This window comes from Megascapheus bottae, chromosome 10 (genome assembly GCF_031878675.1).
Source record: "Megascapheus bottae isolate mThoBot1 chromosome 10, mThoBot2.hap1, whole genome shotgun sequence".
Classification (NCBI taxonomy): domain Eukaryota; kingdom Metazoa; phylum Chordata; class Mammalia; order Rodentia; family Geomyidae; genus Megascapheus; species Megascapheus bottae.
In genome coordinates this window covers 51,490,333-51,517,087 of record NC_143518.1, presented here as the reverse complement: position 1 = coordinate 51,517,087, position 26,755 = coordinate 51,490,333, and the positions used below count along the sequence as shown (strand labels likewise).

The following is a 26,755-nucleotide window of genomic DNA, read 5'->3' as shown; positions in this document are numbered from 1 at the left end:
CAATGGACACTGGTGGAGAGGAATCTTGGTGTTATCTAGTGTTTGGCTTTGAACAGCAGTGTCTCAGATCTTCATTCTTGTAGGACAGGTTGTATACAAATGTTAAGGGTCTGTAGAAGGTGCTGGTACAAACTCAGAGGAGGTATTTAGGTGGGGAGATCAGGTCTGGCTGGTGCCATCTTGGCCACGAGGTGGATGGTAGAGTCTGGCATCTTGTTTCCATGATGGGGGAATGGGTGTGCCTGAATCCCTCAAGGCAGGGATGGGGACTTAGGTGATAGGTTACTAAATCTGTCAGTCTGGTGCCTGGGATTGGAGTTTCCTGTGACCCTCACACTATTTAGGCCAAGTCCAGCTCAGGTGCTATTACACCATGCCACATGTTTCCTGTCTGTTAATCTTGTCTCTTGGCTCCTCTCCAGTCACCGTGAAGCCCACTTCACCTTCCCATTGGAGCTGAATTGGTTTGCTGGTATTTTTGTTCTTTCTTTTTCCTCAGACCTTCAGGGCTCAGTTTCCTAATTATGTTAAGTGTACTTGCTGACTGCAGGTCTTTGAGACAAGAGTCCATCTGGAATTACCAGTCTTTTAATAAAGACTCAAAATTTGATCTCTCAAAACGTGGCTTCTCTGTTTTCTGGTGACTAGATTTGTATCCGATTTATGGCGCAACAGCATCAGCAGGGGGTAGCAGCCGGCTTTATCATTGGTAAGCAATGTGGGAGAGGAACCCTGGCATGGTCTGGCATGATTCTGTTGGTTCCATAACATTTTAGAGATGAAAACTCAGACTGTATTAGAAGATTGGTAGAGTTTTTGTTATAGTTATATTTGTTTGTTCTACTGTTTCCCCTGTGAGTGTTCCCTGAGGAAAGGCAATTGCTCTTGGCTCCAGAGACCTGCCAACAGTGACTTTAAAGTGATTAATGCTTTCCCCCTTCATTGTTCAAGATAAAACTTTATCACCACAAGGAACTACTTAATCAAAACGCCAGGAATCCTCTCGGTTAGAAGAAATTTATTGGAACAATTCTTTTTTAATCTGAAGTCATAAAACCATTCTAAACTTTAAATGTCATAGCAACATTAATGAAGGATTTAAGGAGAGGGGGAGGGGAAGAATAAATTGGTTCCCTGTATCTAAGGCTGCCTTGGTAACCAAGGTACCTTGGAGATAGACGCTCTTCCTTCATCAGTAGACACAAAGCCTTGCATAAAGGAGACATTTCTGACAAATTCAGCCAAGGTAAAGTTTTGGGACCAAAACTTTTTTAATTTTTATTGGCCCTCTAGCTATTTCAGTTGTATCTGAGCTGTAATTTGCTACAAAGTGGTTAAAATAATGTTTATTCTTATTGATGGTCAAGGACAATGCTAAGAGTCAAGTTTCTTTCTGCTTTGTAATCCTTGACCAGTCAGAAAGAGAGAGAGAGAGAGAGAGAGAGAGAGAGAGAGAGAGAGAGAGAGAGAGAGAGAGAGAGAGAGAGAGAGAGGCCTTTGCAGCTATATTACTCTCTCAGCACTGAGTGTCTGGCTGGTGGCTTCCTCTCCATTTGTGTCGCCAATCACAGCACTAACATTTTGCTTCCATGCATAAACAGACTTTTGAGTAATGAGAGAAGCAGGTGGCAGTCATACGTTTCTAGAAGGCTCCTTTGGGCATTGGTGTGCTCTATAGAAATTGCTTTGTAACAAGCTTACATCTTTGACAAACGAGTAGTGCTTTGCTTGTTTAAAATTTAAGTGACTTATGTATATCATTATCTGTCTCCTGAGACTTCTTACCATTCTGCCTGTACCCTTGCCCAGCTGAGATGTGTGTGGGTCCTGAGAGAGAAATTTGTGGGCAGGGGGCTTAGGGGGAAGTCAGAGAGTAAGAAAAACATAGCTGAGCAAAGGGGAAAAATTGAACTACTGAGTAACTGCAGTGGTTTCTTTCCTTTGTTGGCGAAGTGATGCCTTCATAGTTGTCCTGCCTTGAGACAAGGGAGCGCCCTCCCCCCACCAATTATTGATGTGGGCTTCCTCCAGGGAGGAATTTTCCCTTGGAGGAGGCCATTGTCTAGGGCGGAGGGAGATTCCTACAGAGAACCTCCAGGGATAGATACAAGCAGTGAATCGAATGGAAGCACTTGTGTTTGCCTCTGACTCTGTCATTCCTTTTAGGAGTGCTGGTGGCTGATGCCTGTAATCCTAACTACTTAGGAGGCTGAGAACTGAAGATCACAGTTCAAAGTCAGACAGGACAAGAAAATCCACAAAACTCTTCCTTATCTACAATTAATTATCAGAAAACTGGAGTTGACACTGTGGCTCTGTGGCTCAAAGTGCTAGAGACTAGCCTTGAGCAAAAATAACTCAGGAATAGCACAGGCCCCAGAGTTCAGGCCCCAGAAACCTTCCTTGGCTCGCTTTGTACTCTCCTTTGTGTCTGAATTCTGCATTGACATGACCATCTTTCTCTTTGCTGGACTATGAGGATAGCAGATAAGTCTCTCTCCCTCTCCCTCTCCCTCTCTCTCTGCGTGTGTCTCTCTCTCTCTCTCAACATGGAGTACTTAGTTCAAAACCTGTACATAGAGTGAGTTGCATGCATGAGGAATTAAATAGGTTCTTTCATGTTCAGGGTCCACCATCCTTGCTTATTATCTGACTCCTTCTATCCTAATATGTCAGAGGAGAGGAAGATGGACAAGGAAAACTGTTGTTACTTCTCGCCCTCAGGGCTTTCACTGCTGCCCAGAAAAAAAGAGACCAAAGCTGGTTTCTTGGCCCACGGTAAGAACTGTCACATTCTGTGATGTTGTATACCGGTCATCCTTGGTTTTCTTCAGCTGTCATTGTGGCCCTTTGTTCATATGCTGCCTTTAGAAGTGCTGAATGGTTTTGGGTAAGACAGGCTACTCAGCTTTCTGGCCTCAAGAATTTTCCAGATACAGGAAAGGACATCATTTCTTCTGTGGAGATACTTCTAGAGTCCTGAGAAAGATAGACACACCCGTATGAAGGCTGGAGAGATTTAGAAGTATGAGTCAAACACAAGGTAATGACACCCAGACCTGTGTGTTGGGGTTACAGATCATCTAAGTGCTGAGTTTCATGACTCACCTCAGGTTTTATCCTTACCATGCTGTCAGAATACTGTACAGCACTGTTCTCTGAGGCTGTATTGAACATCTTGCTGTTCAGAAATGGCCTTGTCTCTTGCCATGTGACCTTCACAAGAGACCTCTCTCTGGGCCCCTCTTTGCCCGCTAACACTAGGGATGAGCTCAGAGCTGCACAGCCCATGCTAAACTAACTCCCCTTCTACTCTTCCTCTCTTCTCTCTTAGAAGTTTGCAGAGCCCTGGCTCCTCCTCACACTATTACTCTGTAGCTCCATCCCATTCCTGTCTGGGATTGACATGGGATGAGAAATAGCCCTGAAATTGTTCTCTTCTCTGGATATAAAATATTTATCACTTAGATCTCTGTTTTTTATTGAAAAATTAAGTGGAGCAGACACCGTTTTCATCGTCATACATCACAAGCGTACAGAGCCTGCAGTCATTATGTGGAACAGAGGGCTGGCAGGGTCAACAGCATTGTGGGTGATGGGCAATGACTTTTCTAACAGACATTCTCATAAAAAGTGATACACTAAGGGCCAGGAGTTCGACCTAGTGGCTTAACTAGCACGCACGGAGACCCGGGTTTGATTCCTCAGTACCACATACATAGAAGTGGTACTGTGGCTCAAGTGGTAGAGCTCTAGCTTAAGAAAGGCCAGGGATAGCGCTGAGGCCCTGAGTTCAAGCCCCAAGATTGGCAAAAAGGTAATACTAACAATGATGATATCCACTATGATGAGGAAAACCAGATAGAGTAGTAATTTCAGAGTGAGGATAACACCATAATGGTGGTATCTAATTACTAAAGTTTTATTCTCAGTTGTATGTTCTTTCTCCTGTAGTATCTGTCATGTACAGGGATTCAAACACTTTCTTACTTCTAAGAAAATCATAGGCCTTTCTTCTTACTCACTCAGGGCCTCAATTTGCTACTTGTCCTGGCTCTTTAAATCTGATCGTTATTTGGTCTTGCACCTGAGAAAGCTTTAACTTTTGCTGTTCACCGAGGCACTGGTCAGAGTCAAATACAGTTTGTGTTTGTAGAGATTTAGGCTGAAGGGCAAAGATACTGTTCTTTATAGCAAGGTAGAGAATGAGTTGTGGGTGAGTATGAAGTATGTGTGTGTGTGTGTGTGTGTGTGTGTGTGTGTATGAGAGTGTTCTGAATGTTTGTGTGTGTATATATATATATATGCGTGTGTGTGAGAGAGTTTTTCTGTGGAGTGAAAAAGAAAGAGGAAGGAAAGAAGAAAGGGAGAGAGAGAGAAAGAGACAGAGAGAGAGAGAGAGAGAGAGAGAGAGAGGGAGAGAGAGGGAGAGAGGGAGAGGGGGGGAAAGAGGGAGAGGGGGGGAGAGAGAGAGAGAGAAAGAGGAGAAGAGAAGAGACGGGAGTGAGTTTGTCTGGTCTAAAACCATGGAGGTGCCAAGGTCTTTTGAATGCCATCCTCAGCCCGTTAGGGCAGCAACTTTCCTCTTTGGGAGTTGATTTGTGTGACACTTCAGGCCTTCTTCGAGTTATCCCAGGTTGTCATCAGAGATTGGAGCTAAGGGTGGTTGACTGTTGAAATATGACTCCAAGACAAATTTTTCTTTTACTTCTGGGAGCCCAGTGAATACCTCCAAAACTGGAACAGATGTAGCTGGCCTGCATTCTAAGAGTAGCTGCCAGAGCTTTGCAGAATGCTGAGTTCAAACCAGCTGCAGCAGGCTCTCTGCCTTTCTACCTACCTGGCAATATGAAGGGATTGAAGAGACCAAGAGGTTTCGGGCTACTGATGGCTTGAGCCATCTTGGCAGTATCTTTTCTTTGGCCCATCCCTACCACCTTCCCAGCAGCATGCCCACCAGATAGGGGAGTCCAAGAAACAAGAGTTTGTGTTCTGGGCCTCCTCTGAAAGAGGCCAGAGAGGGGGAGGAATATGAATTTGAGGTAGGTATCTGTTATTCAGATTCTTGCTTGCTGTGACTAATATCTGAAGAAACAACTGAAAAGGAGAAAGAATGTGTTCTGCCTCATAGTTGCAGAGGCTTTGGTACACGGTCCGCTGGACTTAATATTTCTGGGCTGTGGTGAGGCAGAGCATCATGATAGAGGGGTGGAGTATCTTATCTCATGGCAACTAGAAAACAGAAATGGGAAAGGATGAGAGTAAGTTAGCCTTTGAAGGCACATACTATGATCTACTTCCTCTAACCAGGCTCCATCTCTACAAACATTTCCACTGCCTCTCAAAACTATGCTACCTGCTGAAGAGCAAGCCTTCACAACCATAAGTGTGTGTGGGGGTGTATGTCTCACCTACAAACCAATAAAAGCCTCCTTTAGAACTCAGTCATCTTGAGCTGGGCACAGTAGTTTATACCTGCTATCTCAGTTACTTACGAGGTGATTAGAGGATCGAAGCTCAGCTAGGCACATAATAATCAAATAAGGGTGAGTGAGAATTTATGTTAAAGAGCAAGCTAGGTATGTAGGCATATGGCTATAACTCCAGCTACAGGAGGTAAGAGGACTGAGATCCAAAGCCAGCCAGAATAAGAAAACACGAGACCCTACCTAAAGAATGACTAAAGCAAAAATGGGCTAGAAGTATGACTCAACCAGTAGAGTAATGCCTACAAAGCGCAAAGTCTGAGTATAGCACCATTGCCAACAAACACCCCCCCTCCCCCCAAAAAACAAACCAAGCCAAACAATAAAACAGTAACAACACTGCTCATATTTAGAAACATTTGCCACGAAGAAGACCTGGCAATTACCCCAGAGAAAGAAGCCGGTGCCTTGTCATGAGCCCTTCTGCCATCCCTGTTCTGTCCACCCTGATACCAGAAAGAAATCTAGATAGATACAAAGAAGAAACAGGTCTAAAAAGCTTGTTCCTCTCCTCCCCAAGCCAGTGGATCCTGCAACAGATCCCATCAATCTAGTGGCAGTAAGAAGCTAAGTTTTAATCTTTGAATGAGACGCAGTTATGGGAGAAACAGGACTTCATCTTGCTATGGGAGTAGGAATCCTCAGGGAAAAGAGGTAATGACATAGAGTAGCTGTGAGCAGTTAGGGAGATATGATGAGAAGGGCCATTAAGTCACAGTTGGAAGAAGAGAAGTTCAGAGGGGAGTTTGTATGATATCAAGCCAGCCTGTTGTTTTTCACACACAAGGCCTCATGACCATCAGACAACAGGAGTCAGCCATGTGGAGCCATCAAATGTGTGGGCTGGAATCTTAGGGAGTAAAGAATCAGTCAATTGAATGAATGACTGAAGCCTGATGTATATTAGTTTGACAGACACTCAGGAAGAGGAATCATGCACATCAGGCCCTCTCAGAAGCCTAGAGGTGAATTCTGAGCTGGCAGCCTCATTAGTATGCACATGTATGGACTCCAATCAAGTAAGGGATGGGAAGGTTATTAAACCCAAGGAGGAAAAGTGGGCCAGCTGAGCCTGATTAGTATTGATTGGAATTGCTTCCTACCAATAAAGTTGCTTATTAATGTCCATGTTTAGAGTTGTTGTTTTTCCAGAGAAGCTATATTTGTTCTTCCAATATCTCCTGCCTTTGCTCTCCTTGCTCCCTGAAATGTCAGTTTTCATTTGCAAAGGTATTTTGTGAAATACCTTCTGCAGAGCTGTGGTCTGCAGAAGGTTTGGTTTACTTCCTATTTGATCTTCTCCCTTTTCTCATACTCCCCAGGAGGGAACAGGAGGAGACATGCAAGCCACTATCCCACCAGCCATAGCCAGTGTTGTTGTCCTGGACTGTCTGGCCTCTGTAGGCTTTCTCTGGCTTGTTTTGGTGAAACAACCAAGCAAAATCTTTGCAGTATGAGTTGATTGTTTAGAATGTCAGTCATACAAAAACAATGGGATGTGCCTCTCCGTTGCACCCCAGATGTGTTAATGTTTGAAGGTATAAACACATAGTCCATATCCACTCTGCTGCCTGGCCAACATAGGGTGCTATTGTTTTTCTCTCACCATAGTCCGGCTCCAAACATCTTTTCCTTCCAGCAATACACACTTAAACTACCAGGCCTAGATTGGCCTAAGCTTGTTAAGGAGAAAGTCTAGCATGATAGCTTGGTTCTCTTGCCTTTTTGACTTACTATGGGTTGATAGATGTGGTTGAATTTGAGTTGTAGACTAGTAAGAATGGGGCCAAGACTATGAAATTTCACTTCATGTAATTTGCCCAAGAATAACAGTTGCTGGATATAGCTCTCACGGAGCCAGCTGTTCACAAGCGAGGATGGTTTGTTCTGGGAAAGTAAGTAGGTGAGACTCAGCATAATTCAGTGCCTCTGGAGAGATTCTGAAAGCTAAGTGAAGGAGTGTAGCCTTGTGGTTATAGAGATAGGGGGTTGAGACTCAAATTCAGTTTCCCACAGTCTGTGTTGACACCCAGACTCAAGTGGGGCTCCTTCTCAGTCACCACCCTCTACTCAGGTGAGGCATGGAGAAGTCCTAGTAGGATGAGGGGCTCAAGAGGAGAAAAAGACCTGAAGAGGGAGGCTGAATGTTTCTGGGACTAACTTTGAGAAGAGGGTTATTCAAGGAATGAAATGTATGATATTATTTACTGATACTAGACACATTGCTGAATAATACAGCCAAAATGAAGCCAGGGTTGCAGACTCCAGGAATTTCCCCTGTTGGTCTGACCACATTCCCCAAATAGACATGGAAAAGGGTAGAGAAAGGAGGTTTACTATATATTATTATTATATATAATATAAGCATGCTAGGGGGAAACCCATGCTTCAGCCTATTTCCATCCATCTTTAGGGTACAGACCTAAGCTTTAGGTTAAACATGGAGAACCTGGGAAGAGGGTGATGAGGTATGCATTGTTGAAACAGTCCTCAAGTCACAGGCATGTCTAGAGTTGGTCAGGGGTGGCATCAGAGGTTGTCTTCCAGTGTCCATTGGCCCAGAATTGGTCAAGTGATGACGCTTACCAAGTGGTGACAGTCATAATGACTTCTCTGGAAAAAAAATAGAGCTTAGGTACGGGCCAACTAGGGCATTCCTCTCCCTGGGGTCACTGGGAATACACACACACACACACACACACACACACGTATACATATATGCATATACATCTAGACACACGTATATACATATACATGTGTAAATATATAGACACACACACACCTATTTTTTTCCTCTATTAAAACTGAGAGATTTAGTTCGTATAAGTTGTTGAAGATGCTGTGAGTACCAATTTTCCATGACATCATACCATGTATAAATCTCCTTTCCTTTCCTATTGCTTTCTTAATAAACCTGCCTGTCACTTTCATTGTATTTTGTTTCTTGTCTGCATTTTTTTTGCCAGCCCAGGGCTTGAGCTCAGGGTATGAGCACTGTCCTTGGACTTTTCTCAAGGCTAAAGCTCTACCACTTGAGCCTCAGCACCACTTTCGGCTTTTTTTTTCTATGTATGTGGTACGGAGGAATCGAACCCAGGTCTTCGTGCATGCTAGGCAAGCACTCTACCACTAGGCCAAACTCCCAGCCTGCATTTTTTTGTCTCAATTTTTCTTTCACTGTGCAGAGTAATGGAGGGTGATAGGTACACTGACTTTCCAGTAACATCTCCAGACATAAATGTCTCGTAACTGGGCAACGGGGTCAGTTACTTGTTCATAGAGAAGGGGTGGACAATACATGTGGCTGGTTATCTGGGCGAGCAGGAATGTGTGAATGGAACAGGCTGGGTAACACTGGATGCTTTTCCTGTGGGGGCTTGGACAGTTTTCCTAAGAGGCTCAAAACCGCAGCTTTCCTTGGTTGGCCTTTACCCATGTCTGGGAAAATGATTGCACTTTACAAGGACCTAGATCTTCAGGGATCTTTTCTTAGCAGTGAGATTGGCTGCCCTGTTCCTGGTTTTAAGAGATTTTTCTTCTCACTATGGTTTGAATTTCTCATAACATGGAGCCAAGAGCCTTGTACTACAAGATATCCAACAAAGCGATGGGCAGATAGATTAGAGCTGAATGAATATAAAATGTGTTTCACAATTCATGGAGGTATCCGTGTTCCTGCGGGTTACAGAAGGAATTGCAATGTGAAGCCTAAATGGAAAAGCTGGTAACTTTCTTCTGCCACAAAGTATGGCCACAGAACATTCCGTGGTGACTCCTACTGCCACTACTCCTCAATTATTTTATTTGGGAACAAAGGATGTAGAGATCCCAAAGAACAGATGTTACCTGTTTCTGTTGGCTTGAATGGATTAAAGTTTTAGTGATTCTATTCAGAGAACTGGTAAGGAAAAGAAATGTAAAAATGTGCTATCCAGTGTAATAGGAAATAGGAAATAGGCTTGGCTCTTGCTGCTTTTTAGTCCATTTTGAGGAGCTCCTCATTTTAACAAGGTAACAAAAGAAAATATTTCAATTTCTCAGTGGGTTAACAATCTCTGCCCCTTTCTTCACACCTCCAAAATAACATGTGGGAAAGAGGTTGTGGATCTGTTTGGAAAGTTGACATTTATTCCCAGGGCCAGGCCTGTGTGAGTTGGAGGTTAGACAGCTAATATGTGTGTGACACATGGGGCATTCTTCGGAAATGCTGTGCTAGAGTCAACTTAGCCCCATGATGAGGTCATCCTCTAGAAGTGGTGAGGAGGGTGGACTGTAAAGTTCCCTTGTGTCTCATATGGTCATTGATGGGTTAGAGGGCATGTGACTTGTAAGAATCCTCATTGTCACTTCATTCTTTGTCACCAGTGAACCTACATGGCAATGTGACATTGTTAATATACTGATAGGGTCTCTTGGTGTGGGTATGTGGAAGTTGAGTGGCAGAACCCCTTTAAAAAAATTAACCAGAGAACAATAATCTCATAGTGGAGATTGCCAAGCAATAATTATTCTAAAAGTGAAAAGAAAATCAAGAGAATGGTTCCACTGAAGCCAAAGAAGAATAGAAAATGAATGACTGAGGTGGGGATGGGAAAGGATGTTCATGATAGATTAGACAGATCATATACACTGTATGTGTGATGCTGTGTTTTAAAAATAAATACTATACCTCTCTTACATTTATAGAAGAAAAATAGATCAGAGAGAACAAAAGGTAAGTTATTTTTGGTTTTCAAACAATGTGCTCTTGAATCCAGTCCTCTATAAGTGGTAAGACATAAAGTAGAGATTATCAAAAAGGAAAACGAAGGCACAGCCCATGCAAAATAGGTAGTAGATAAGACACATAAGAGAAGGATGGAAGGTGTAAGTCCATTGTCTCAGGCAATAAGGAGGTCATTGATAACACTGATGAATGTTTGGGAGAGGAGGAGTCATATAGCAAGAGAAATAAGATAGCAACAGGTTAAGAAGGGACTGGGCGGGGAGAGAGAAAGGTAGGCTCCTCTGCCAAGACCTTGAAGCACTTGTCTTATGAACAGAGCAGTTCGGATTCAGGCTAGAAGAAGTTGTGAGCTTAAAGAAATGTGCTTATGAAACAAGAGAGGCTGAGAGATGTCTCTATGTAGGAAGTGAATGTAGGTAATGGTATGATGGAAGAAGTGAGAATCGTGTTCCTTGGAGTACGGTCCTGCCGGAGGCAGGGACTCGAGAATAGACTTAACATAGAAAGGACATCTTTTCTGCTAAGGGAGAAGGGATGACTGGGTGAATGGGTACTGATGGAGACAAACTTGTATCTAGTTAGGGAAGAACATGATGGTTTTGACCTCCTCAGAAAAGAAGTTGGTACAAGCTTTGGTGTGAGGTAAGTCTACCCCCAAACAAATGTTCCCATTGGCTTCTTCACTGAGAGGTGCAGTGTAACTTCCACAAGGTAATATGGTCTGATGTAGCCTTGCATAGTAAATTATTAACCCTCAACCTTTCTTCCCCTTTTCTTTGTTGGAAACACAAATAAGAGGTTCATGGTTTAGGCTGGCTGGCCCCAGACATAAACATGAGACCCTTCTCAAAACATTATAAAAGCCTACATTATTATTGGCCTAGTGGTAGAGTTCTTGCCTAGTGTGTACAAAGACCCAGGTTCAATTCCTCTATACCACATACATAGAAAAAAGCTGGAAGTAGTGCTGTGGCTCAAGTGGTAGAGCTCTAGGTTTGAGAAAACCCAAGGACAGTGCTTAGGCCCTGAGTTAAAGCCCAGGACTGGCAAAAAAAAAAAACAGATTATAAAAGCCAAAAGGTTGAGTAGGCATAGCTTAGGTGGTTGGTCAGAGCACTTGTATAGCAAATGCAGGTCCCTGAGTTCAAACTCCAGGACTGCCCTCCAAAAGATAAAAAAAAATATCTGTTGATGACATGAATATATGGTTAGGGGGAAAAGTGGCATTCCCAATCTGTTCTGTCAATATATTTTATTCTTTTTTTTTCCAGTCCTGGGGCTTGAAATCAGTGCCTGGGCACTGTCTCTCAGCTACTTTTGCACAAAAAAAAATTGGACCATGTAGAGATTTGGAGTTGGGTGTAAACTAATGACAAGGAAACAGAAGATACATTGCAGGTCTTTCACCAGAATGGGCCTTTGGGAGAGATAAACGCCTTCATTGATGTTTACAGGCTACCCGTAATGACCTCTGACTTGTTCCATGATGCTTCAAGAAGGTGCACCAGGACTGAGTTGTGAAAGGGACTGGTGACATGTTCTCTTCCATCTAAGTTGTCTGAAAGTAGGAAAGACTGTTTCACAGATGAGAGTCGTGAGGTGCAGGCTGGATGAATCTTGCTGTGGGCATGGTATGGAGGGTCATATGCTAGATGACCTTTGTGGATCCTTTCCATTTCCATTTCCCTGTACCAACCACAGGGCACAAAGTCTCGGCCTCACCAGACCGTAGTGTTGTAAGTTTTGTCAGATTTATGAGTGAAGATGCTTTTGTCCTCTTCTAGTGAATTGGGCATTTTATTATCTAAAGTTACCATGCATTGCTGCTATCATAATTGAGTTTCCCAAACATGACTTCTGAAAGCACTAAAGGTTGCTGAAGAGCCATGTAAATCAAATAAAGCACCAGATAAAGCATGGTGATTAGCATTTCTTAGACACATAGCAGATATTTAGAAAGCTGAACAATTAAATAGTGGCTGTCATTTTAGTGTTAGACCAGTCTTACCTATCATTCATCAGTGTCACAGGGAAATGAGCTGATCCAGTGAAGAGTGTTTTAGAATCAGGTGAACATGAATGTCAGTCTCCCCTCTATTATTATCTGTACAGCCTCTTCTGTTCGGAGACATTTCAGATTAGAGGGAACATACTTCACTGTAATTTCCATCAGCCAGTTCAAGTCCTCCTGTCTGCTGCGATGTAGAATAAGTCTGCCAGCTCTTCAATTAGGGAAGTACCAACTCATCAGCAAACTTGGGGTAAATTCTCAGGGTAGTTTTGCAAATGGAATGACACCTATAAAATGTTTAGTACAGTGTCTGGCTCACAGTAAAGAGTGCTTTCTTACTTCATTTTGACTAGACAAAATATTGAACTCAATAAAAATTAATTTCCTAATATTTAATCATCTAAGCATTGTTAAATCCCTATTGGCCTTATTTGATCATATACAATCCTATGTGTCTGTGAGTGTGGCATAAATCATAAATATGTGTCCTCCATGATGTATCTGGGCTCAAAAGGGGCACAGCTGTTCAGGGTTGTAGAAATGAGATCCAAGCCTGCCTCGGGCCCAGGGCCCTGCCTGCAGGACCTGAGACAGCTTCGCTATCCAGAGGCAGCATCAGTGTGTCCTTGTTTCATCAACAAATTGTATTGTATTTCTCTATCATGTGCTCAGATGGCTCGTGGTAATACCAGTTGTAACGTGGACTGTTCCAAAGCATGTTAACTTTCATGACTGATTTTACTTGAATGATTCCAGGGCACAGGAAGGCAATAGTAATCTTCTTCTCTGACAATGGCTTTATAAGTTTGTCAGTGATTAGAGTTACATTGAGATGGATGGCACCTAGCCAATGAGGTCAAAATAGAGTTCTTCCCTATTGTGCTTTCTTTGTGAATCCCACCACATCAATATAACCCTCTTCCTTGCCTGTACATCTCCAGGACATATATTCATATTTGTATTTCTAAGCTACATTTTATTTTGCTCTACTTTATTTTAATTTTTTGTTGTTTTTGGTCAGTCATGGGGCTTGAACTCTGGGCTTGGACTCTTTAGCTCAAGGCTAGTGCTCTACCATTTAGAGCCACAGTGCCACTTCTGGTCTTCTGCTGGTTAATTGGAGAGTAGAGTCTCAGAGATTTTCCTGCTCAGACTGGCTTGAACTCTGATCCTCAGATCTTGGCCTCCTGAACAGCTAGGATTACAAGCGTGAGCACCAGTAGGCTTCTTTCTTTCTTTCTTTCTTTCTTTCTTTCTTTCTTTCTTTCTTTCTTTCTTTCTTTCTTTCTTTCTTTCTTTCTTTCTTTCTTTCTTTCTTTCTTTTGCCAGTCCTGAGACTCTTACTCAAGGCCTGGTCACTGTCCTTGTGTTTTCTCAAGGCTAGTACCCTACCACTTGAGCCACAGCATCACTTCTGGCTTTTTCCGTGTATATGGTGCTGAGGAATTGAACCCAGGTCTTTGTGCATGCTAGGCAAGCACTTTACCCCTAGGCCACACTCCTGGCCCTAATTTATTTTTTAAATGGTAACGTAAGATACTTAGTGTATCTCAAGACTCTGATCCTTTGTAGCCCAAGATATTTTTCCCCCAGTTTTAAAGACCAAGAAGCTTACTTCTTCCCTTTGACAAGACTTGAGAAGGAGTCCTAGAAGCAGCTGAAATGCTGTCAGTAGCTCACTTCTTTCTCTAAGAAGGGGTTACGACCCTGAATGAACTACCATATCAATATCTATCTCTATGGCTGATACCTTGGGATTTCTTAGGACTTATTGCATGTGTGGTAGTAGCAGCGTTTTCAGTCTACGTAAGACTGTACCTTTGTAACACACACGATATCATCCTTAGATTGTGTCTATAAAATGCCAGCTCTTAAAATATTAATCTCTAATGTACACTCAAGAGTCCATTCAATTACCACGGGATTTTTTATTTTAACAAACAGCATCATGCGGGCAACCCTGACTGCATTGAGGGAAAACTGCTTACCAGGCCATTATTTTTCCGAGCATGGGATGATAATCTTGCTTTGTTTCCGTAACTATTGCACTGGCAAAGTGTGTTGGATATTCCTGCAGATTTATTGTCATTCATGCCCAAACTCAAGCCTTATCAGTTTTCTTTTCCAGTGCCCAGCTTTCAAGGTATTATCTCTGATAGGGAATGTGAATCCTAATTATGATAAACGAGAGGCAGTTGAAACAGTTCTGTCAAAGCTGATTTGTCAGAGTGCTGATTCAGACCAGATACAGAACAGCCTCATTATTACCACCAGCAACCATTACACTTGGATTAGTTTTTGAAAATCACTTCAGTTCCCAAGACCCTTATTTTCTTTCAGATTTGAATGGCAGTATGTTGAAATTGGGACCCATATGATACCTGCAGGCATTTTCTACCACTGTCCTCACTTTCTGGCTATTGAACCTCCTCTTTGGCTACCCAAGGTGGGCATTTTCATTACTAATGTGCTCTTTAAGAAAGGCTAGAATGGGAATGGAGATGGAAATAGCAGCACATGTATTAGAAATAGCGTAGAGGTTACTAATAGGAGTGGATTTGTCACATTGGGGCAAAATGTCCCATAGGCCATGAGTAACCTCTAACCCCAGGCATCCCACACTTTATCATGCACTTTAACTTTAGTTAAAAGAGCAGAGGCAAAGTCATGGCTGCTGAGGGATGGAAAAAGGGGGGTAATCGGAAGCATTAACTAATGTTTCAGGTTCTTTGTGTCCTGAAAATCAATTAGGGGAGACAAATCCTCTATCTTAATAGAAACCAGTAGCAACACACCACACTGCCGTGATAGATCATAACCCTGCTAGCTTGCAAATGGAAACCTTTCTAGAGACCTCATTTCCGTTACTCTTGGTGGGAAATCAAAGCCTAGGAAAATGACCATTCCTAAAGTCTGTGACCCTAGCTTTGCCATTCCCATGTTCACCCTTTTCTATATTCCAAGGCACTAAAATGTGTGTGGATGTGTCTGTGTAGGGGTTCTCCCCACTCTGTGTCTATGTGGTCTTTTCCAATAATGATTCCCAACCTGCTTTACTGTCTTGACCACCAGACACTTTAAGGTTAGGAGTGGACATAGATGGTGGAAGAGTGGATTTTTTTTTGTCTGAAACTTTAATCTGTGTGATTCAGCAAAGATTCAAACACATTCCTGATGGCTTGTTAAAGACCTTCCCCTCCTGCAGTATTTAATAGTGTTTAAGGCTTTTGAAGTTAAAGTAAAAAAAAAACAACCCTTAACTATCAAACTTGAAGGCTTTAATTTTAAACATATTTAGCTTTGTAGTTTTGCTGTTTTTTTTTGTTTGTTTCATGCTTCCTTTTCTTTTAGTAATTCTGGCAGCTTTCTTGGGGTAGTTGAGGATGGCAGGCCCTTGTTCCTCTTAGTCCCTGCCAGCTATTCTCCTTGTGCAAGGCATCTTTTATTGGTATCTGTGATCTAGTCAGACTTTGTCAATATTACTTTCCAAATCCTACGGCACTTTCAGAGGAGAAGCTGGTGGCAGCAGGCGTGAAAGATGACATTTACTCATGAAACCACAGTTTCTTTCTAGAGTCATGTTTTGTTTACAAAGAATGACAGAGAAAGAAATGAAAATGAGTAAGAAAAAAACAGGAGGAGGTGCAAGAAAAAATAGGAGAGGAAAGAAGATATTCAGCATTTATTGAGGACCCTTGAAATCAGAGTCTAACTTAAACTCTGGGGGGAGTGCAAAGGCAGAGGTTATTATTCTCTGATATCTGAATATGAGACATGGAATGTTACTTACTCTGAGACCTGAAGCAGTAGCTCAGAAGCAATAAAGCATGGTACATCAAGTACAAAGTAATGGTTTCAGATGAGACGAGCACTCAGATCCCAAAGAGATAAAGAACCACAGGATGAGATTGGCCAGGAAAATATCACTTTAAGTGAATATTAAGTCTACTTTGAAAGATCAAATGATACAAAAACCAGCCAGTGGCCTTCCATAGCTAGAGGGTGAAGGTATAATTAAAAGGCCCAGACTTGCTCAGGGATGAAGTCAACTGGAAAGGTGACTCTATTTGGGCAACTTTAAAATGGAACTGGTGGCATTGGAGGGAGCAAAGCCAACCTGGCTTTGTTAAAGCCAGGTCCGTAAGCTTAAATTTAGGATACAAAGCACTTGTGGTATAAAGGAAATATTTGATTACTGTATCAGACTATACAGTCCCTCTTCTTTTTCTTCCAGTTATACGTCCCAGCTGTTCTTTTGGTTCTTTTCCTGGCTGACAATTGGCTGGATTTTCTAGGGTCTTGTCAAGGCTGTGGGCCCTGCCCTTGACAGGTCCCTTATAGCATAGCTGTCAGAGTCATTGCCCCATAAATGCAGATAGAGAATAAAATGCCTTGGTAGTCACTTCAGCATTTCTTTATTGCACTTGTCTTTAGAACATTTTCTTCTTGGGACCCCAAGGCATTCTTCCAGTGCAGTAAGATTACATTTTACAAGTTCACTTTATAGAGGGCATTTTCTTAGGTACCATGATAGATGAGAATGGAGATTAGGACCCGCAGGGGTGGCACAGTGTGAGATGTGACTGGGAGGCAGAGATGGAAGGGCAACAATCTCAAAGAACAAGCAGTATCACTGCTAATGAGAGGTCTCATGTGCATGGGGTCCCTAGATCTGAGATATGCTAATGGGACAAAGGTCAGGAAATGTGGTAGAGGCAGGTGGATGCAGTCTTTGCCTTCCACTGGGCCCCTCTGATGATTAGGTGTGTTGCAGTGGGCAGGGGTGGGAGAATCATATATCCCTTTGTTATATACACATCTGGATTTGTCCCTTTATATCTAGATTTTGATGTACTTCCCCCTTTCATGTGGCCTAGAGGAGCTGATAAGTGCTTTTTAGCATCCTCTTGGGAGGGAGGTGGGAAGACAGGCAGGCAGCCAGGAAATCTCAGTGGTTATTAAACTGAATCTTTGAGGACCTTTTTATTAGCGATTAGACACAGCTACACTGCACTGCACGAAAGAGTCTACCCTCCCTGTCTGTCTCCTTCATTCAAACCTCCAAAGAATCTGCTTCATACAGTGTTTATTTACAGCCCCCAAATAGACTTGGACCAAGGAGCTGAGGGGGATCGCCAAGGCCTCAATGTGCCCTCAAGCGAAGGAGAGAAGGTTAGAAACCCCAGGGAGTGAGACCATGCATCTGAGCTCCTGGAGCTCCTCGACTTGTGGGACTGCACACGAGGCTTATTCCAAACATGGCCTCTTCAAAAGTGTTGTTTCATTGTTTTGTTCTTGAATCTCAAGTGTGAATGTTATGTTACAAAGGCCAAGACACTTACCACCCTGAGCATTCTTAGGTAGCTTTAAAATAAATAACATTGATAAAATAAATAACTTTGTATATACGGTCTGCTTAAGGCCCGTCCTCACAGCAATTGCTCATAATCAAGAAGAGACATGGTCAGCTGACTTGTGCTGAGACAATATGATGAACCCAAGTGGAAGGGCTATCTTGATTTGATGGCTGAATGTTGGAGATGAGCCATGTCATGATATAGGGTGCCTTACCTTAACTCCCCAATGTATCCTCACTTCCACAGAGTGGTGAGCAGCTGCTATCATCAACGTCGTTCAAAGGAAGATACGAAAAGCGCGAATAAGGATGATGGTATTTTAGAAAAAGTTTACCAGGCAAGGTGCTAATTCTTCATGCCTGTAATCCTAGCTACTCAGGAGGCTGAGATCTGAAGATTGCATTTCAAAGCCAGCCAGGGTACTAGAGTCTGTGAAACTCTTATCCCCAATTAACTACTAGAAAATCAGAAGTGGTGCTGTGGCTCAAAGGGTAGGGCAGTAGCCTTGAGCTGAAGAGCTCAGGGAAAGCGCCCAGGCCCAGAGTTTAAGTCCCATGACTGCCAAAAAAAAATCAGCTTCATAAGGCATAATTGATTATTTGGCACTGTGTATATTAATGTGTATAATTTGGTGAGTGGCCAAATGCACCCAATCATGAAAAAATCAATATTATCAAACTAATAAACATACTGTGATCTCCAGAAGCTTTCCTGCATCCTTTGAGTTTTAGATTTACTTCTCTATTTTGTGATGTAATCATTTACCAGATTTTTTTTTCTAAATGCAGCTATGCTTCCACTAGTCCCTTCTATAGTACATGTGGAGCTGTTCCTTTATATGCATGAAATTCATACATGAAATTCATATGAAATTCAGTTGCAACAATGTAGATAAACCTGGAGAACATTATGCTATGCAAAAGAAACCAGTCATTGAAGGACACATAATGCATTGTTTCACTTGCAAGAGGAATCAAGGAAGTTAAATACTTAGAAGTAAAAAACAGAATTATGGTTGCCAAAGGCAACCATAAGGAATCTGAGTAGATGTGTCATTCAGAAGCCAGGGGAAGCCAAGCTGAGATTCCCTCGCCACCAGCTTTAACTTCAGTGCCTGAAATTAACTATGCTGGGTCCATGCACTTAAAATTGTGTATGGAAAGCCCAGTGCCAGGGCTGGGAGTGTGGCCTAGTGGTAGAGTGCTTGCTTAGCATGCACGAAGCCTGGGGTTCAATTCTTCACTATCACATACACATAAAAACCTGGAAGTGGTGTTGTGACTCAAGCAGTAGAGTTGAGCTTTCTCAAGGACAGTGCCCAAGCCCTGAGTTCAAGCACCAGGACTGGTAAAAAAACCAATCACTCATCAAACAAACAAACAAAAGCAAAGCCCAGTTATAATGGCTTACGCCTATAATCCTAGCTACTCAGAAGTCTAAGATCTGAAGATAGGATTTAGAGCCAGCTTGAACCACACAGCAGAGAACCACACAGCAGAGAAATCCTTATCTCCAATTAACCAGCAAAATAACCCCCTCCCCCGCCAAATGGAAATTGTATTTAGAGATTAAACCTTATACTAGGTATTTCTTGCTATAATTAGGAAAAGAAAGAGTCCTCACACACCCATTCTCCTATCTGGGCTGTCACAGGAGGTCATACTCAGGGAAGGTGTTTATCATCCCAGTAAATACACCATGCATACATGAGACGGAGCAAACTTTGGACACTCTTAATTCAGAGATTAGTAAGTGGTGGAGAAGACCAGTGCCATGTCTTTTGGCTTCTAAGCATCACTCTCCTTCTTCCCCTGTGTTCTGTGAGTGAAGAAAGTTGGGTGGGGTCATTTCTAACCTTTTAGGAAGGATAGAGCGAAGGGGCACTCAGCTTTTGGGTTTGGACTGTGAAGATGGGAGTTCCATCTTTCTCTGGGCTGGAGGCCACAGGCTTGAGTTAATCAGTACAACACTTAAATCTACTGAGCTTTGTGCAGTGAGTTTTTAAAAATATGAGCATCTAATTATGTGAATGTCGATGTTTACATACATACAGATTAAGCATAGCTTGAGTTTAATTTTTATTGTTGAATTTCTTCAATACTCTGTTGCCAAATAGGACCTAGAATTCACTCATAATAGGTAACCTTTCAGAGTTGCATATGAAACAAGAAACTTCATTCAGTAAAGGAACTGAGAATTAGCTCAGCTCAAAATGTTTCCTCTGCTTTGGAAGTAGATGTCTCTTTTGGAAATAATCAAGTCTGTGGTTGGCCATTAACCAACTGCTGCTTTTTACTTATTGAAATTCCATTATGATCTGAATTGGGGAGAATATAAAAAGTGAATTATATCATTTCCTTTTTTAGGTACATCTTCTCTTGGACACTTTTTGTAAGCTTCTTTTTTTTTTTTTGCCAGTCCTGGGCTTGAGCTCAGGGCCTGAGCACTGTCCTTGGACTTTCTCAAGGCTAGAGCTCTACCACTTGAGCTTTAGCACCACTCTGGCTTTTTTTTTTCTCTATGTATGTGGTGCGGAGGAATCGAACCCGGGTCTTCGTGCATGCTAGGCAAGCACTCTACCACTAGGCCAAACTCCGGGCCCATGTAAGCTTCTTTTATGTGAAATAAATACCAACCCTTTACTACCCACAGACCTGGGAGATGGGTCTTAGTTGGCTGTAGAAGAACAATGAAATATGGGTCAAGGTCAAGTCTAGAGGCATGGTTGGGCCAAGAGAATCACTTCCCACGAGAACAGGGCTTTGGAGAGCACTACAAGCTCTGCTAAGCAATCTGAGCAGATGTGTCATTTGGAAGCCAGGGGAAGCCAAAGTTCCCTTGCCACCAGCTTTAAGTCTTGGCTTTCTGAGCTGTTAGACTCTATCTAAGCCAGGCACCCAGCACTCACACCTATAATCTTAGCTACTCAGGAGGCTGTGGTTCAAAAGCCAGCCAACGCAGGAAAGTCCATGAGACTCTTATCTCCAAGAAACTACTCAGAAGAAGCTACAAGTGGCACAGTAGCTCAAGTGGTAGAGCACTAGCCCTGAGCACAGAGAAGCTCAAGGGCAGAGCCCAAGTCCTGCATGTAAGCCCTAGGACCAGAAGAAAAAATAAGACTATCTACTTTGTAAAGGACTTTGTTTTAGGCAGTAAATCTCTTGGGGTTAATATAATTCTGGAGAGTGGGGAGTAGATGCTTTTGAATTAGTGGGGGAAATAGGATTATAAGTGTATAGAAACCTTAGGATTCTTCAAGTGTGTGTGTTTTTTTTGAGGACAAATATCACTAATCGATGTAGGAATGTATAATCATCCGTTGGTTCCTAATTGCTCATAATGGGTCTGCAACAATGGTGACAATGTGTCACAGGTTTGAAAGGCAGCGGAGACTATAATCAGTGCATGAAAATTACGTTGTTGGGTATACTATTGGGAAATAGCCATAACACACCACCCCCCCCACACACACCAGATGTTTAGTATTGTATTACCATTTAATTGAAATAACGCTCAGAATAGAATAGATCCTTTGTGAATAAGTGTTCTGTTAGTGGCTCATCTACTATCTGACCCACGGTGTCAAGATTGGTGTACTTACTATTGACTCTGGATTACACAGTAAATTGGAATGTTCAAACTTTCTGCAGAAGATCAGCTGGAGTATGTATACTTAGTGGGAGTGTGAAATCAAAAAGGCTGGGGCGGTGTATCTTCTGATATGAAAATGAAAGGACCAAAGTCATAGAGCAACAGCACCCAGAATGAATTTGACAAGAGGACGAAAGGGTAGAGAAAAGGAGACTCAGGGTAGAGAGGACGAGGAAGCATGTCCTCGCCCTGCTTCATTGTTTCATTTTCTTATCTTCATGGGGTTTTGGGATCACTGTGGGGAAAGTGCTTGAAGAGAGAGCATGGCAAACCAGATCATGGCCTTTGGACAAAAGGAGTATTATAGCCCGGTCACTAGTGGCTCATGCCTAAAATCCTTAGGAGGCTGAAATCTGAGGATCACAGTTCAAAGCCAGCCTAAGGGCAGGTAAGCTTGTGAGACTCTTATCTCCAATTAAAACTGGAAAACCAGAAATGGTGCTGTGGCTCACAGTGGTAGATTACTAGCTTTGAGCCAAAAGAGCTCGGGATAGCACCCAGCTCCTGAGTTCAAGCTCCACACCAAAAGAAAACAAAAAGGAATATTGTGGTTTTAATAGCAATGCACTACTCCTGATCCCCACTGCAGGACATTCTCTTGAGCTGTTTTTCATGGTAGGTATGAGACTGCCTTTCTTCTTCTGTCTACCTGCTCGGCATCTACCTCACCTGCCGCCACCTTATACTGTCCTTCTGCACATTCATACACATATACATCACATACATATACATATATATCATTGCCATACACACACATATCTTCAAGATGCCAGCCTGCTCACCTCTGCTTGTGCAGCGGAGGGTAACGCCGGACATTGTGTTCTCTGACCTCTGGCACTGAACAGTAGCTAACAGAACTCCTTCACAAAAGAGCACTATTCTTCAGTATAAGACTCCTTTCCTAAAAAAGACCACCCCCCAGCTTTTTTAAAGACTAGGGCATGTTTCTGTGGAGACTGATTAGAAGATCTAAATAGAAATAAGAAATGCTACATTATGATAAAGGATATAAGGGAACATTTGAGGTTGACATGGCAATTCTATTTAAAACAAATCTCATGATCTCCTGTGTTCATGCCTGGAAGTAGTGTGTATAAATGATTCAGAAAGGAGTGAAGGGTGCCAATTGTAGCATTTATATTTGACACAACTCCTCCTTCTGAACTGGGGTTTGCTGTGTTACATTGAACCCATGAGATGCTTTTGGAGGAAGAAGGTGGAAGCTGATGGTTGTTCACTCTCTCAAGCTGCACCGTCTGAAAGCAGGGAGCACACAAGGCCAGCCAGGCAAGGACAGATGCAGGAACCTTGGGCAGATAGAGCCCCCATTTCTTCTTGAAGCAGTGTCCTTATTGTCGCTTTTTTGAAAAGGTGATGCTGATTGCTTTCTTCCATTGGGAAATCAAGTTCTCTGTGAGCACATCTCAGCAAGTGAGGCTGTAAGATTGCTCTTCTAAAACTGATTTGTTTCCATCTTTATTAATCACAGAATGGATGTGGACTAGTAGAATCAGTAACCTGCCTTTAGCATACCTACTGCCTTCTGGAGAGTAAGAGTGAAGAGGAAGTTTTTGTCTTGCAGTCTGGAAACTGTATTCTGTCTGGTTTGGACAGAAAGAAAAGCAGGCTTGGTACTTGGAGACCTACTACATACAGATTTCTGGAGTAAAAACGAATCTCTGATTTTTCTGTCAGCTGTCATTTTGAAGGCAAAGTAAAAATCATGGTTCCAGAAGATGCTTAAAATAGCTCTGTGCTCTGTGTGTGTGTATGTGTGTGTGTGTGTGTGTGTGTGTGTGAGAGAGAGAGAGAGAGAGAAAGAGAGAGAGAGAGAGAGAAAGAGAGAGAGAGAGGAAAGAGAGAGAGAGAGAGAGAGAGAGAGAGAGAGAGAGAGAGAGAGAGAGAGAGAGAGAGATTGTGTGTTTAGATACTTCTTCCTCAGCTCGAGAACATGGCCCTTTTAGAGTGGAATCCAACATGAGGTACTCTTGAATGAGGTATGAGATTTTATTCTGTACTGTTTTTTCTGACATGTATAATATGGCTTACTTGTATGCACTACATGCAATAAAACAAAAATCTCAGTATGAAAACAGGTTGGGGGAAGAAAGTATTACATAAATAAAAAGTTAAATAAAAATAAGCGAATAAATGAATTATTTGTTTCCTTTCACCGTAGTCATTGCTTATACTTTTGAAAATGGTCATTGCTTCCCCCCGCCCCCCAACATACAAGCAGTCAGGGCAGTGATTGTGTGATGATGATCACATCATCTGCCACCACCTTTACCTACATGCAGATGGGAGGTGGTGGCAGAGAGTTGTCGTCTATTACTTGTCCCCTGCTGGAGTAGTTTACACCAGCAAACAAGCAGCCTCTAGGGGGCAGCAGAATACCAAGTAAGATGTATGCCTGGTTGCTTGGGCTTTTCTGACTCACAGCTGATCTCTTTCTTGTTCTTGGGGCAGCCTCCAGCCTTCTTCTTTAGCCTAGAGAACCCCATCCTCTTGGCCTCACCAAATAGGCACTTTGGCCATTAAGCCAACCATTCCCCATTTGTCTCCACTAATTCATCTCCTTCTGTTCCCCCCTCCCCTTCTTCCTTCCTCCTCCTCCTCCTCCTCCTCCTCCTCCTCCTCCTCCTCCTCCTCCTCCTCCTCCTCCTCGTCTTCTTCTCCTCCTCCTCCTCCTCCTCCTCCTCCTCCTCCTCCTCCTCCTCCTCCTCCTCCTCCTCCTCCTCCTCCTCCTCCTCCTCCTCCTCCTCCTTCTTCTTCTTCTTCTTCTTCTTCTTCTTCTTCTTCTTCTTCTTCTTCTTCTTCTTCTTCTCATCTTGAACACATTCTGGTCTACTGCATGATACAAAAGTATCTTATACTTCTGTACAGTATCATGAAGCTTAACATGATAATTGACTCACAGCCAGGTGACCTGCCCATACAGTCAGAACAGTATGTATGCCTGCATGTCCTATAATGCCTAAATTAATGCGAGGTGGCAGAAGGAACATCTTTTAATATAGAATGAGCACCTGATGCCCACTTGCTAATTTGCTTATTAAGATGGTCTTGTTTAAGTAGGAGAGAAAGTTTGGTCTTTGCTTCATGTGTTTTTGAAATGGTTGCATTCTCACATGCCTTCGGGCTGATTTATTTCTGACTAGTGTTAAAGAGTGTTTTCAGAATTAACACACAGGCTTAGAGACAACATGAGTTTAGGGGCCAGTAGTGCAGAACCATATCTTGGTCCTTCTCAACTGTATATGTTGGGAATAAATTAACTTCTTACCTTCAGTATTCTTACTCATAGGGAAGGGTTTCAAAGATGGCCATTTAATTTGTCTTCTAAACTGGAGTACATTTGGGAGACAAGATGGATGGATGTTAAAAAGCAGAGCCTAAAAGTAGTTGAAATGGTAAAAACAAAGTGTATGCAGTTAACTGTTGCAACAAGAAGAGAAAGATGAAACCTCAATATAAAACTGGGCTCAATTCTGAATACAAGAAGGACAAGTTAGAAACAGCCAGAGGGTAAGGAAAGAGGTCAGTGTACGGCACCTTAAGGAAACACTGGAGTTTAGGGGGATTCTGATTGAACAGGCCTAACAGGATTCTTGCCCACAGCAGGCCAGGCTGACCAGATACAAGGCTTTTGGACAAAGGATTTGGTTTCTTTCTGAACTGACTGAACAGGATTCTTGATACAATGGAGTGATGCAGGCTTAAAGAAGTATGCACCTCAAGGTCAGAGTCTAGAGGGCTTGGAGGTGCCTGATCAAAACCTGGTCAAGAAGAGAATCCTGCTAGGTAGCTGGTGGCTCACACCTGCAATCCTAGCTTCTCAGAAGGCTGAGATCTGAGGATCATAGCTCAAAGCTAGCTAGGTCAAGAAAGTCCATGAAACTGCTGGAAGTGGATTTGTAGCTCCAATAATAGATCGCCAGCCCTGAGCAAAGCAGCTCAGGAATAGTGCCAGGTCTTGAGCTCAAGCCCTGATACTACTCAAAAATAATTATTGTTACAATCATAGAGGCAAGGAGTTCTAGTGTGCTGTTACATAGAAGTATATATAATGGTGCTATATCAGAAGTATCTATAATGATGTTATATACTTGAAAAAGCCAGAGGAGACGTTTTGGAAGCTTTCTCCATAATGAAACGAATTCTGAGATGATATTATATAATGTATATATGTTGAAATATCACATCTTACCCCATGAATATATACAGTTTTTGTTTTTTTGTGTCAATTGCACTGTATTTTGAAATTCTTTTTGTTGTTGTTGGTGGTGGTGACTTGTTTTCACATTGTTTCAATTGTTTTCACATCCTATTCTTTGGCCTTTCTTCCTACAAGTGGTCTTTCTCCAAAAAATTTAAATACCATATAATCAGGACACATGCTCAACTGTCTGGGATATTGAGGTAGCAGGTACAAACCACATGGTTCTTTAAGGAATTAAAAAGGTTCATACAAAGTATCTAGCACCTTGCTGAGAATACATGCATTGGGGTGCCAGCTTACTTTTCCCTCTCTGGAGAAAGTTTGGACAAAGGAACAGAAATCAGCAACAACCAATGCCTGTGGGTTTTTTTGTTTGTTTGTTTTTAAACGGTACTGCAGGAAAGGCATATTCATAGTTCTCCAGGGTCTAATAACCAGCATGAGAGGCAGAAAGATACTGACAAGAGAACAGGCTGCCACTGTGCGGCTCTTCAGCCATCTTAGCAACAAAGAACACATGCCTGGAATGGTCCTTCATTTGGGTGGGTTATTTGACTGGCCTAGGAGTATGGAGAGTGCTCTCTCTCTTTCTTTCCCTCCCTCCCTTTCCCCTTCTCTCCCTCTCCCCTTCATCCCCCTCCCATTTTGGTGATAAGCCTGGGGCTTGAACTCAGGGCCTGGGCACTGTCCCAGAGTTTCTTTGGCTCAAGGCTCCTTGAGCCCAAGCTTCGTTCCCAGCTTTTTATTTGTGGTGTTTCTAGTGGAGATAAGTCTCACAGATTTTCCTGCCTGGATTGACTTCCAACTGTGGTCCTCAGATCTCAGCTTCCTGAGTAGGTAGGGTACAGGCGCAGCCAATGATGGAGCATTTCTCTTTATTAATAAATTCACAAATTTTTTAATAAATTCACAAATTTATTAATAAATTTGTGTGGAAAGCTGGTGGGACGGGCCTTAGCACCTTTCTTTTGGGGACCACACATTCCATTCTTAACCATTTGATGATATTTCGGCAATTGTGTTTAAATAATAGATTTATCATGGACTTAAGAGCTGGAGCTACACAATACCTACCTGCTATGAAGATTGTAGCCAGGAACTTAATTGCCTTTCTGTGATTGTTTTCCCAAGGTTGAGTGAACTCCTTTCAGAAGTTCATTCTTCTCTTCCTGCCTCCTGTAAGTGCTATTTTGCTCTAGTAATAAGAGCTCTTTAGACTGTGTGTTCATTTAACCTAACACCCTGAAGTGTGGAGGCTTGAGCTTTTGCCAGCTCCTTCTTTGGTGGTAGAGAATTCAAATT

General features: G+C 42.5%; 1 protein-coding gene across 1 annotated transcript in view; it reads left to right on the top strand.

Annotated features, from left to right (window-relative positions):
- Hhat (hedgehog acyltransferase) overlaps positions 1-26,755 on the top strand; it is a 208,057-nt gene that overhangs the window by 116,264 nt on the left and 65,038 nt on the right. The gene's annotated exons all lie outside the window — the stretch shown is intronic.